Below are 13915 nucleotides of genomic sequence, written 5' to 3' on the forward strand. Positions count from 1 at the left end.
TAGTTATTAAACCAAGGTGAACCGCATATACAGGTAATGACTTTAACATTGCTTACGTTGCACAACCATACAAGAGACTCATAAGCAGTGTGTCAAGCCAGAAATGACTGTAATGGAACACTCTCTTACGAGATTTGTTGTTATTCTGTTATGAAACTTCTTCCATCCTGTGGTTGTGCCACTGTTCATGTCTGCCTCTTGCCCTTCCTCACAACTCGAGAACTATGCACCCTTTAACCAACCAAATCATCTCTGTTCTCTCCACATGAACGAGCCATATATGTAAGGAATGGAAAAAAAATCGAAATATGTAAGCAATAGTCGGATATCATTTTCCAGCTCTGATCTTTGTCATACAAAGGAGGTGGTCTCTCTTCTAACGGACGGAAATAATGAGAAAATGATAATAATAATAAAATAGATAAATGAAATAAAGGCGAATTATCTCGTGTTAAGGGAATGCTGAGGATAGGCCGTTTTCATCTACAGCATCAAAGGACTCGCTGTGTTCTGTCGATCGAATAGATATGGTATGAATGGAAGGCATTTATCTAGAATAGAGAGAGAGAGAGAGAGAGAGAGAGAGAGAGAGAGAGAGAGAGAGAGAGAGAGAGACATGGTGCTTTTTTAATTCATTATATAAGGTAGTTCTTTATTCCTTGTCTACCTCAGAAAAAGGCACATTGGAGTAATAAACAAATTATCAGAAAAACAATATTGAAAATTTTCATTCTTTTCCTTTTTACACACACACACATACAAACACATAGTACACACACGTACACACACACACACACACACACACACATATATATTATATATATATATATATATATATATATATATATATAACCTATACATGTGTGTGTGTGTGTGTGTAAGTGTTTATTCCAACTAAGCGGAAAAGTATTTTGAAACTTATTCAACTAAACCTTAGAAAAAGGAAGATATACTCGTATTATCCATTACAGCGACTTACTAAAAAAAATAAAGAATAAAAACAAAACAAAATAAAATAAAAAGGAAACTCTCACGCCTTCTCTGTTTCCCCGGAGGGGAAAGTCAACTCCAAACAAAAGCGCATCGCTTTTCGTGTAATCAGCATTTAAATATCCCCATTTATAAATCCCATTTGTTGCCATGGTTACCGTCTCAGCTCCGGGCCGATTACTCGCAAAAGTTGATCCCCACGAGAAGGCGGCCTAATGAGTGTGTATCTGCCAAGTTTTATGGAAATGTGTTCGTCATCGAACTATCTCATGCTTGTGTGCGCAGACGTGTAAGGGTTAGGTATGTCGGTTGGTGTAGGTTTCCGGTTGTTTAGATGCCTTATGAGACGTAGTTATCTTCACTATGTGTGCTAATTTAATCCGCAAATAGCGCTCTAAGCAACTGTGTCTTTAGCTTCTCAGTATGTCCTACTAGTTGAATAGATAATAGATTGGACTAGAAATAAATTTAAAAGATACGAGCAATGATACTGTGGGGAAGAGTTAAACATTGAAAAAATGCTCCGAAGATTCCTCGGGGCAATCGAGTTTTCTGTAGAGCGTATAATGCTGTTCGAGCAAGCGGCCTATGAAACGTTCAGCCAAGGTTCGGTGGTGGCCTGTCCTATAGCGTTGTCAAACGTATGATCATGGTTAAATTGATCCTTGAATAAAACAAAAACTACTGAGGCTAGAGGGCTGCAATTTGGTATGCTTGATGATCGCAGGGTGGATGATCAACATACCAATTTGCAGCCCTCTACCCTCGGTAGGTTTTAAGATCTGAGGGCGGACGGAAAATGTGCGGACGGACAGACAAAACATCTCAATATTTTACAGAAAACTAATAAAAAGAAGTACAGCAGAATGTACAACATAGCGCAAATTCACTTACTCTTAATGGCACCTCGAACTGTACTGGTCCTCAACAAAAGGCCTTTTATTGGATGGGAGTCTTACGTAGAGCTATCCCATCCCAAACGCCTCTCTGGCGGAATCAGCAAATGACGCAATCTCCTCTTTTCCGAAGCATTTAACCACCGCGATCGCCGACTTCCTCCAATTTCAATTACCGATCCCGAAATGACGCTGTCGATCCGAGCTTCAAGACCGCGGGGAGAGTGACACCCCCCCCCCCCCCCCCCATCCTGTCCCTCCTCCAGTTGGCTTGGCAAAAAATGGCCGATGGCCAAAAAATTGCGAATCAAACTCCTCTTTGATTCCAGTGATGGCTTCTTGATTCCCTTGGGAGTTTCCAAGTCTTCTTTCCATTTCGGTGAAGTGACAAAGAAGAAGAAGAAGAAGACGAAGAAGAAGAAGAAGAAGACCTAGGCTTGCATACAGCAGCTCTGTGAAAGTGCATCAGTTTACATTCATATTTTCACGTCATATGTTTCATATGTTGGGTTTTTGTGAAACTCATTTGTAGCACGACTTTGTGTTGACAATTAGTTCAATTTTGTTTATGGTAAGAACAGTAACCAATTATATTATATATATATATATATATATATATATATATATATATATATATATATATATATATATATATATATATTACACACACACACACACACATATATATATATATATATATATATATATATATATATATATATATATATATATAGATTTTAATCTGGACAATGGAAATGTCCCCACCACACCAACCCCTATATAAAAAAAAGAAACTGTACAAAATAATTTCACTGGTCTTCATGACATTGATCCCCCTGGGGGCAAAAGTGGTTTCAATGAATGAAGAAAGAGAGAGAGAGAGAGAGAGAGAGAGAGAGAGAGAGAGAGAGAGTACGTGTGGTCCTTGTGGGACGTTTAAACAAGAAAGGTGGCAACAAATCTTTCCTAGACAAAGGCCTTTTTTTGGGGTCCTGGGGCACTGAGACTGGAGGTACAACAAGAGACGTAGATGTACCTATCATGCCTTCTCTCTCTCTCTCTGTCTCTCTCTCTCTTTCGTCATTAAGCCTCCCCTTCCCCCTTGGGGAACCATCAAATGAAACTATTTTACCAAGAAAGAACTTTGCGGTGCCGAGGACGTTATTTAAAAAAAAACAAATGAATCAGTCAATATGGGAAACGTTTTCTCAACAAGAACGCCACGCGACGCTGCGCCCGAAATCATGGAGAAGAATGTCTCTCGCTAAAACATTTCAATGCGTTTCCCGGAAGAAGAAGAAGAAGAAGAAGAAGAATCTGAACGACACGAAAAATTGCCCATCCCGCCAACAATGCCCGTAACAGCCATCAACAAGGAAACCTGATACAGACTTTTGATTGCGTCCTTTTTTTAAAGACAGAAAGGCTGTTAATGGACCACGACACTTGATGGATGAGGCTCTCTCTTTTCTCTCTCTCTCTCTCTCTCTCTCTCTCTCTTTGTCTGGTATGTCCTGAAGCATTATTTCGTCAGCTGTCTAAGACATTTACTATCATAACAAACTTATAGTTGAATACATTCTTTTGTTGATTTATTTTTTGGAAGGGGAGAGTTCGTTACGTTTCTAACAACGGAGAGCCTATTCTCATATTCAACTTGAGTAAAAAAAAGAAAGAAAAAAAAAACTTCTGTATAGTTTTAATGTATATGTACTTGATTTTTTAAGTACAAAATGAAAATACTAATTCCATCAACGCCCGAGGTACTTAAGGTTGCTTAAGATTTCTTACAAGTAATGAAATATAAAAAAAGGGATCTTGACAGAAACGCAAAGACTAAAAGCAGCAAGAGAGGGATTTTATTATTCATTATATATATATATATAATATATATATATATATATATATATATATATATATATATATATATATATATATATATATATATATATATATATATATATATATAATCAATAAATTGCACTGTTTATTCGTGGGTACAATACGTTCTAGACCGAGAGAAAAGTTATATATAACCTAAGTGGAACAACTTAGAATTAGGTATAATATATTAGTCAGTTTTGCTCCTTGTTTCAGGATATGGAGCCAGTATTTGGTTATTTTCAAGAAAAGATTATTTTCATCATTTAGAGAGCGTTCATCCCATTAACATTCTCCTGCCTTTGGTTATATTTGCAAACACCTACTTGTCAACAGTTGGTAGCAACTAATAATATACTGAGCTGACTCTTCTTGTCATTCACAGTTCGCCAGCTAATATAAAAGAGCGGCAATTCCTATTCGTCTTGTTTTTCTGTAGTTTTCTCTTGATATAAAAACGTTCGTTCTTTATATTCAAAAAGGGACATTCTGGATGCTCCATATAACAATGAGATAATGATGGAAGGAGGGTGATTATATAGGCACGTCTTCGCACAAGTCCCGAGGAGAACAGAACAGTCACAATAGTGGACAAGGAAAGTGTTGGAAGCATAAATAAAATATTGGGGATAAACGGCATTAGAGACGATGGTGATGAAGATAATCCTGATGATGATAATAGTATATATTATGTGGATACATGAAAGATTGGTCAATTACTATATCAAGGCATTCAAGCGATAAGGCACAGACGAAAGAACGAAATATCACAGCCGTAAAAATGAATGGATAATAACTAGGGAAATATTTAGGGCGTAAGAAATTCCTGGTATACCTAATTACGAACAGGGTGAACAAAGAAGGATCCGAAAACAAAGCCAATAACATTCCTCCTGTTCGTGTTTTCCTGTTCGTCTTGGTGTTCATAAACGCGATTTGCTTGTAATTCCGGGATGGAACATTAAGACGGAGACAATGGTTGCTCACAGAGCGAAAAATGAAAACGCTGAATGGTCAATACGAACAAATGTTTAATTGAATTTAAAACTGAACGCAAAGGACAATGCAAAGAGTCTCTGAGATGGGGAAACAAAGAGAAGAATGATGGATATTTTCATACAACTTTTCTACTCTGAACAAAAGGGAAGCTACTTTTTGCGAATAATGTTTTTACTCCTGATCAAAGACCTGATCGAAACTAGAGATATCCCGATTACGGGTTTTGCTGAAGCAATGTAATTAACTTTACTTATATATGTATATATATATATATATATATATATATATATATATATATATATATATATATGATAATATATATATATATATATATATATACATATATATATATATATATATATATATATATATATATATGTATGTATATATGATATATATATATATATATATAATATATATATATATATGTATATGTATATATGTATATATATCTATATATATATATATATATATATATATATATATATAGATATATATATATGTATATATATATATATATATATATATATATATATATACTCTATATATATATATATATATATGTATATATATATATATACCCTATATATATATATATATATATATATATATATATATATATATATATATATAGTATAAATATACATATATACATATATAATACATATATATATATATATATATATATATATATATATATATATATACATACATATATATATTTAAGAACTCACAAACCACAAACTATGGATAGTTTTTTCAGGAAAAATCCAGACAATGAAAAAATGACATGGAGATGGAAAACAATAAGATATTTTACCAACTATTGATTTCGTCAGTGACAAATTTTCGAAAATTCGGTTTAACATATTGATCATAATACAAATTAACTGAAGACCGGAACGGAATGATAATATGAATACTTACTTTTATATATATACATTCAAGCTCTAATTTGATAATATTATCCACCGATATCCTCATAGAGACAGAATATAGATTTCATATCAAAGTGCCTTCGTCCCCAAGTTCCTTAATTAGCAAGGTGACGTTGCCAGATTCAAAGGACAGAAACAGCAAACAAACAAACAGACAAACGCTCAAGTGGACGTATACACACACACTCACACACGCAAGGAGTTTAATTATAAAGTTTAAGAGCGCTAATTGGTTTTGGGACTAACGGTCGTACATGGAAGAATTTCTGTTGTAGTTTATTATAAAAAAAGAAAGAGAAAACTATTGTGCCGGCTTTGTCTGTCCATCGGCCCTTTTTTCTGTCCGCCCTCAGATCTTACAAACTACTGAGGCTAGAGGGTTGCAAAAGTCAATCATCCACCCTCCAATCATCAAACGTACCAAATTGCAGCCCTCTAGCTTCAGTAGTTTTTATTTTTTTCAAGGTTGAAGTTAACCATAATCGTTCTTCTGGCAAGGATAGAGGACAGGCCACCACCGCGCCTTGGTTAAAGTTTCATGGGCCGCGGCTCTTAAAACATTATACCGAGACCGGCGAAGGATAGATCTATTTTCGGTGGATTTGATTATACGCTGTAGCGGCTGTACAGAAAACTCGTTTGCGCAGAAGAAACTTCGGCGCACATTTTGTACTTGTAATTTTTCGGGTAGATTATTTATCCAATTCAGAGCGGATAAAAGAAAAATACTCTCTTGTCTTTGATGTCATTATAAGAAGAAAAGATTCTGGGAGAGGGAGCGAAGTGGGATGACGAAGTTATAAAACTTCTTCTGCAATTATTCTCTGCTCATCTTTTTCTCTCTCCCTCTCCTAGTTACTCTCATTTCGTTATTAAAGTTAATTCAAAATGTCTAATCAATTGACCGTGACAGAGCAATATTCACTCCATTTTTTTACTATTATTCTCTGCTTATCTTTTTTTCTCTCTCTCTTAGTTACTCTCATTTAGCTATTAAACTTTCATTTAAAAAACATCTAATAAATTTACAGTGGCAGGGCAATACTCACTCCATTTTGACTAATACATCGCAATATATAAAATGCACCAAAATTTCCTCGGGGCAATCGAGTTTTCTGCACAGTGTATAGTCAAAGCCACCGAGAATCGATCTATCTTTCAGTGGTCTCGGTATAATGCTGTATGAGCCGCGGGCCATGAAACTTTAACCATGGCCCGGTGGTGGCCTGTCCTATATAGTAGTTACCTGACGGACGATTATGGCTATCTTTTAAATAGAATAAAAACTACTGAGGCTAGAGAGCTGCAATTTGGTATGTTTGATGATTGGAGGGTGGATGATCAACATACCAATTCGCAGCCTTCTAGGTTCGGTAGTTTTTTAAGATCTGAGGGCGGATAGACAGAGCCGAATTAAAGTTCACCATTTACACAAAAATTCTATCCGTTTCATAATTAAACATCTCTCTCAGAGTATATGGGACCCAGCACTTAGGTTCCACCAGAATGACCGGCCATTTCCCGGCCGTTAAGGAGAAGTATAACCATCGTCATGCTGGCGAGACAGACATCAGGTAAAAAAAAAAAAAAAAAAAAAAAAAAAAACTACAACAAGAACCTACCCTCAGGCCGCAATTCCATCTCTCCGCCAAGCCCAGAGCAACATCAATTAACCCAAGAGGATTTTTTTTTTCTCAAAAGAATTTCCAAGACTTATTTCAAGATTACTTCCGAGATGCATTGTCCCTTCTATGAACTTTTTTCTGCTGCTATCGGATAACTAAACCCGAAGGCTTTCAACTCTCCCGGAAAATTTCGTAATAACACGAATGGAAAACATCTCCTCGGGACAGAAATCGAAAAATTAAAGCACGAAGTGGCGTGATAGGTATGGTCTTGGCCTTCCACCTCGGGTAGCGGCGAGTTCGATTCTCGGGCGTTCCACTGAGGTGTTAGAGAGGTGTATTTCTGGTGATAGAAGATCACTCTCGACGTGGTTCGGAAGTCACGTAAAGCCGTTGGTCCCGTTGCTGAATAATCACTGGTTCCTGGCAACGTAAAAACACCATACAAACAAACAAACAAACAAGTAAAGTTATGTTTGGTATCCCATCATGATAAAAGCAATGAACTGGAAGCATGGAAATTTCGGATAAATTTTAAGCATTTTTCCAGGATTAACTCCTGTAGTTCTAAAATCATTGTCGAATCTATAGAATCAAATTGAAGCAGTGAAAAATAAGGCATGAAAGTTGATATAGACAATAATGTTAGGGATTTTATATCTGATAGATTAAAATAGCTAGATTAAATGATGGAGAAATTTATTTAAAATCAATTTAATATAAAATGCGAATAAAGTCGGTAAGAAGCTGACGTAATGAAATATGCATAGTAAAGTGTAAATACTAACCGTAATCTTTTCGTAATTCTTTAATAGTTTTTTATTTTATTTCTCTCTCTCTCTCTCTCTCTCTCTCTCTCTCTCTCTCTCTCTCTCTCTCTTTATATATATATATATTCTATCTATATATATATATATATATATAATATATATATATATATATATAATACATATATATATCATATATATATAATATATATATATATATATATACTATATATATATATATATATATATATATATATATATATATACATATATATATATATATATATATATATATATATATACATATATTATATATATATATATATATATATATATATATATATATATATATATATATATATATATATATATGTGTGTGTGTGTGTGTGTGTGTGTGTGTGTGTGTGTGTTTGTTTGTGTGCGTGCGCACGCGCAAGTCAAAATGCAAAATATTTTTTTTATTCCTGAGGTGACATGCAGAATATGGAAAAATATATTTGATTTTTATTTCTACCAGTTTCTAGTTAATGGAAAACCCTGGAATATGTTTAATCTTGTGAATTATACCGTCTCTAACCTGAAGGCATACCAAGTATCCATTACAGCTATGAATTTTATGCTCTGCAGAGCTAATATATCGCCCGGGGAATAGAAATAGATGTTATCATAACATGATAAATATAAATATTTTCAAAGCTATAATAAAAATAATTAGCTTTTCACTTTTAATCAGAACTGATGATCATTTCTTTCTTTTACTATACCGTCACATAAAGAACACCGAGGATTAGTTTATACCCAATCCTGTTTCATTAAGAATGATATCTTAATCAACCTGTTACATTCCGAATGATAATCTTAATTAAATGTTTTTAATGTTAGGAATTTATCAGCTGAGCTCAAATTGATTAATTTTAGGATACAGAGAATTTGATCAGCAAAATAATAATCATTACTAAATTAAGTTCAAATTTTCAGTTCAAGTTACCTGATATACCTACAATGTAACTCGAAACTAAGTGATTACCTTTTGTAAAACTGTGAATGAAGTTTTCAATAGTTTCACCTGCTTTTAACGGCACATATTATATGTACATATATATATATATATATATATATATATATATATATATATATATATATATATTATATATATATATATATATATATATATATATATATATATATATATATATATATATATATAGATATATATATATATATATAGTATATATATATATATATATATATATATATATATATATATATATATATATATATATATATATATATATATATATATATATATATACATATATATATATATATATATATATATAATATTATATATATATATATATATATATATATATATATATATGCGTGTGTGTGTATGTGTGTGTGGTGTATACACAAACACACACACATATATAAATAAAGGTTTTTTGCACGAAGGAAAAAATGAAAAAAGCGAGATAGCCAAGTACTTTCGGTCCTATTCGGACTCCTTACTGAGGCAAAAAACCTTTATTTATACATAGCATCACGTTTTATATACTTCGTGATCAGTTATTCATATATATATATATATATATATATATATATATATATATATATATATATATATATATTTATTTATTATATATGATATATATTCATATATATATATATATTATACATATATATATATATATATATATATATATATATATATATGTATATCTATCTATATATATATAATATATATATATATATATATAATATATATATATATATAATATATATATATATATATATAATATATATATATATATATATATAAAGTTAATGCTCTAACGACACTAACAACGACCTATATTCTATTTTATCCCTAAAGCAAAACAAACCTTTTAAAGCATATACATATTTTGAAGATCGTAAGAGAACACTGTTTCGCAAAAACAAACATCCATTCAAAATGACATTCGTTCATATATCGAAAAAAAAAAAATTATAGATAGCGTATTCATACCTCACTACCCAGATCTGGAAGTCCAAGTCCAGAGAGAGAGAGAGAGAGAGAGAGAGAGAGAGAGAGAGAGAGAGAGAGAGAGAGGAACCTCTGTTTGCGCCAGTAATCGTGATATTGGCAAATGCATCGACTCTGGGAAATATCATCTTCAGAAACACAAATCGGTTTCAGTTTGCTGCCTCGCCTTCAGAGTGGCCTGGTAAGATAAGCCTTGATCTCTCGCATTCAAACAGACTTCTGGGCAGAAAGATGAGGGTCCACCTGGTACAGAATATTATTCATAGTCGCCCCCTTCCCCTCTTTCTCTCTCTTTCCACTCTGAGATAAAACTGATGGGATGGTCTGTTTTGATTATTCAAGTAGGTGGTATATGACCACGAGTCCGTTCGCATGATTATTTTGTGTTTTTAATTTACAATAAGATATATATACATATATAGTATACACACACATACACACACACACACACACACACACACATATATATATATATATATATATATATATATATATATATATATATAATATATATATATATGTGTGTGTGTGTGTGTGTGTGTGTGTGTGCATAAAATTACAGATTATTACAGTAATGTTATATAATTAACAGTAAATAAGTCTCTAATTCAATTGTAATTCACTCATATTTATATATATATTTAACATATATATATATATATTTATATAAATATATATATATATATACATCGAGCTACAAATGTCCTTTAATATCTAATTCGCGCTTCCCTTGGAATTAATATATTTTCATATATAAATATATATATTCATATATATGTATAAATATATATACACGTATATATATATATATATATATATATATATATATATATATATATATATATATATATATACATATATTATATAATGATAGAGAGAGAGAGAGAGAGAGAGAGAGAGAGAGAACAAGTACCTTCGTTAAGCAGTGAATTTTCCACAGTGTGGCCATGTAGTAGGATACCTTCCAGCACAGCTATTTCGACATTCGATGTGAATAAGTCTGCAGCAGCATTTATAAACCCTAAATAGTTTCCCTCGAGGGGCTCATTTAAAAGCTCCGGAAACAGGTCAGTATGGGGTCTCCACCCATTCCCACCCCCTCCACCCATCCCCACTCTCTCTCTGTATTACTTATTATTCATTTTTCATCTGAATTTATTATCTAAATTTCTATCATTTGATCTATGACTGATGAACAAAGACGGGCTAATGAAAATTATTTGTTTTAATCTTCAATTACTTATAAATAATAATAATAATAATAATAATAATAATAATAATAATAATAATAATAATAACACCAAGAAATTAAGGGAGAAAACCAGTGAGTCAATGAAATAATGAGACTAATACACACCACCAATATCGCAGAAACAAATAACTTGACATATGCAGGAGCAAGATTAGTAGCAGAACGGATGGGGATTCGAACACCAACACCACCAGCACAACCAATCCAACAGAAACCAAAACAGCAACCGCCTTGGAAAAGGCGCCTGGAAAAGCAGATCATGGTGATGAGATCGGACTTGAGTAAACTGAAAGAGATGGCAGAAAAAAGGCTAAGAAGTAAGAAAACAAGGGAGGAACTGAACGAGAAATACAAAGTACACGAGAGGGAACTAAACAACACAATGGCAGATGTAAAACAGAGGCTTAAGGCCAAAGCGCTTAAGATCCAACGGTACATGAACAGGAATAAGGGATACCAACAGAACAAACTATTCGGAACCAACCAGAAAAGACCATACAGCCAACTAAGAGGGGAAGACAACCACCAAGAAATCCCTGAAGCAATCCGGTATCACACAACAAACATGCAACTTGGCTCCTGGAAGTCAAGGCTGAGAAACAGGGAGAATAAAACAAAGATTCACTGACATCACGACAGACACAGTCAGACACCAACTAAAGAAAATGCCAAACTGGAAAGCCCAGGTCCCGATGAAGTCTATGGATACTGGCTCAAAAACTTCAAGGCCCTACACCCAAGAATAGCAGAACAATTCCAGCATTGTATCACAAATCACCATGCGCCCAAATGGATGACCACAGGAAGAACATCCTTAGTCCAGAAAGACATGAGTAAGGGAAATATAGCCAGTAACTACAGGCCTATCACTTGCCTACCAATAATGTGGAAGTTACTAACAGGTATCATCAGCGAATGGCTATACAACTACCTAGAGGATACAAACACCATCCCCCACCAACAGAAAGGCTGCAGAAGGAAGTGCAGGGGCACAAAACAAGACCAGCTCCTGATAGACAAAATGGTAATGAAGAACAGTTAAAAGAAGGGAAAAACCAACCTAAGCATGGCATGGATAGACTATAAGAAAGCCTTCGACATGGTACCACACACATGACTAATAGAATGCCTGAAAATATATGGGGCAGAGGAAAACACCATCAGCTTCCTCAAAAATGCAATGCGCAACTGGAATACAATACTTACGCTCTGGAATAAGACTAGCAGAGGTTAATAACAGGAGAGGGATCTTCTAGGGCGACTCACTGTCCCCACTACTCTTCGTAGTAGCAATGATTCCCATGACAAAAGTACTGCAGAAGATGGATGCCGGGTACCAACTCAAGAAAAGAGGCAACAGAATTATCCATCTCATGTTCATGGACGACATCAAGCTGTATGGTAATAGCATCAAGGAAATAGATACCCTAATCCAGACTGTATGAATTGTATCTGGGGACATCAGGATGGAGTTTGGAATAGAAAAATGCGCCTTAGTCAACATACAAAAGGGCAAAGTAACAAGGAGTGAAGGGATAAAGCTACCAGATGGAAACAACATCAAACACATAGATGAGTCGGGATACAAATACCTGGGAATAATGGAAGGAGGAGATATAAAACACCAAGAGATGAAGGACACGATCAGGAAAGAATATGTGCAGATACTCAAGGCGATACTCAAGTCAAAACTCAAACGCCGGAAATATGACAAAAGCCATAAACACATGGGCAGTGCCAGTAATCAGATACAGCGCAGGAATAGTGGAATGGACGAAGGCAGAACTTCGCAGCATAGACCAGAAAACGAGGAAACATACACAAAGCACTACACCCAAGAGCAAATTCGGACAGACTATACATAACACGAAAGGAAGGAGGGAGTGGACTACTAAGCATAGAGGACTGTGTCAACATCGAGAACAAAGCACTGGGGCAATATATGAAGACCAGAGAAGACGAGTGGCTCAAGAGTGCATGGGAAGAAGGGCTGATAAAAGTACACGAAGACCCAGAAATATACAGAGACAGGAGAATGACAAACAGAACAGAGGAATGGCATAACAAACCAATGCACGGACAATAAATGAGGCAGACTAAAGAACTAGCCAGCGATGACAAGTAGCAATGACTACTGAGGGGAGAGCTCAAGAAGGAAACTGAAGGAATGATAACAGCGGCACAAGATCAGGCCCTAAGAACCAGATATATCCAAAGAACGATAGATGGAAATAACCTCTCTGAAAAATGAAACCATAAACCACATAGCAAGCGAATGTCCGGCACTTGCACAGAACCAGTACAAAAAGAGGCATGATTCAGTAGCAAAAGCCTCCACTGGAGCCTGTGCAAAGAAACACCAGCTACCTTGCAGAATAAGTGGTTTACGAACACCAACCTGAAGGAGTGATAGAAAACGATCTGGCAAAGATCCTCTGGGACTATGGTATCAGAACAGATAGGGTGATACGTGCAAATAGACCAGACGTGACGTTGATTGACAAAATCAAGAAGAAAGTATCACTCATTGATGTCGCA

General features: G+C 34.4%; 1 protein-coding gene across 1 annotated transcript in view; it reads right to left on the reverse strand.

The window, feature by feature from the left end:
- Window positions 1-13915, reverse strand: part of LOC135224689 (uncharacterized) — a 191699-nt gene that overhangs the window by 137312 nt on the left and 40472 nt on the right. The window lies entirely within an intron of this gene.

Source organism: Macrobrachium nipponense, chromosome 12 (genome assembly GCF_015104395.2).
Source record: "Macrobrachium nipponense isolate FS-2020 chromosome 12, ASM1510439v2, whole genome shotgun sequence".
Taxonomy (NCBI): Eukaryota; Metazoa; Arthropoda; class Malacostraca; order Decapoda; family Palaemonidae; genus Macrobrachium; species Macrobrachium nipponense.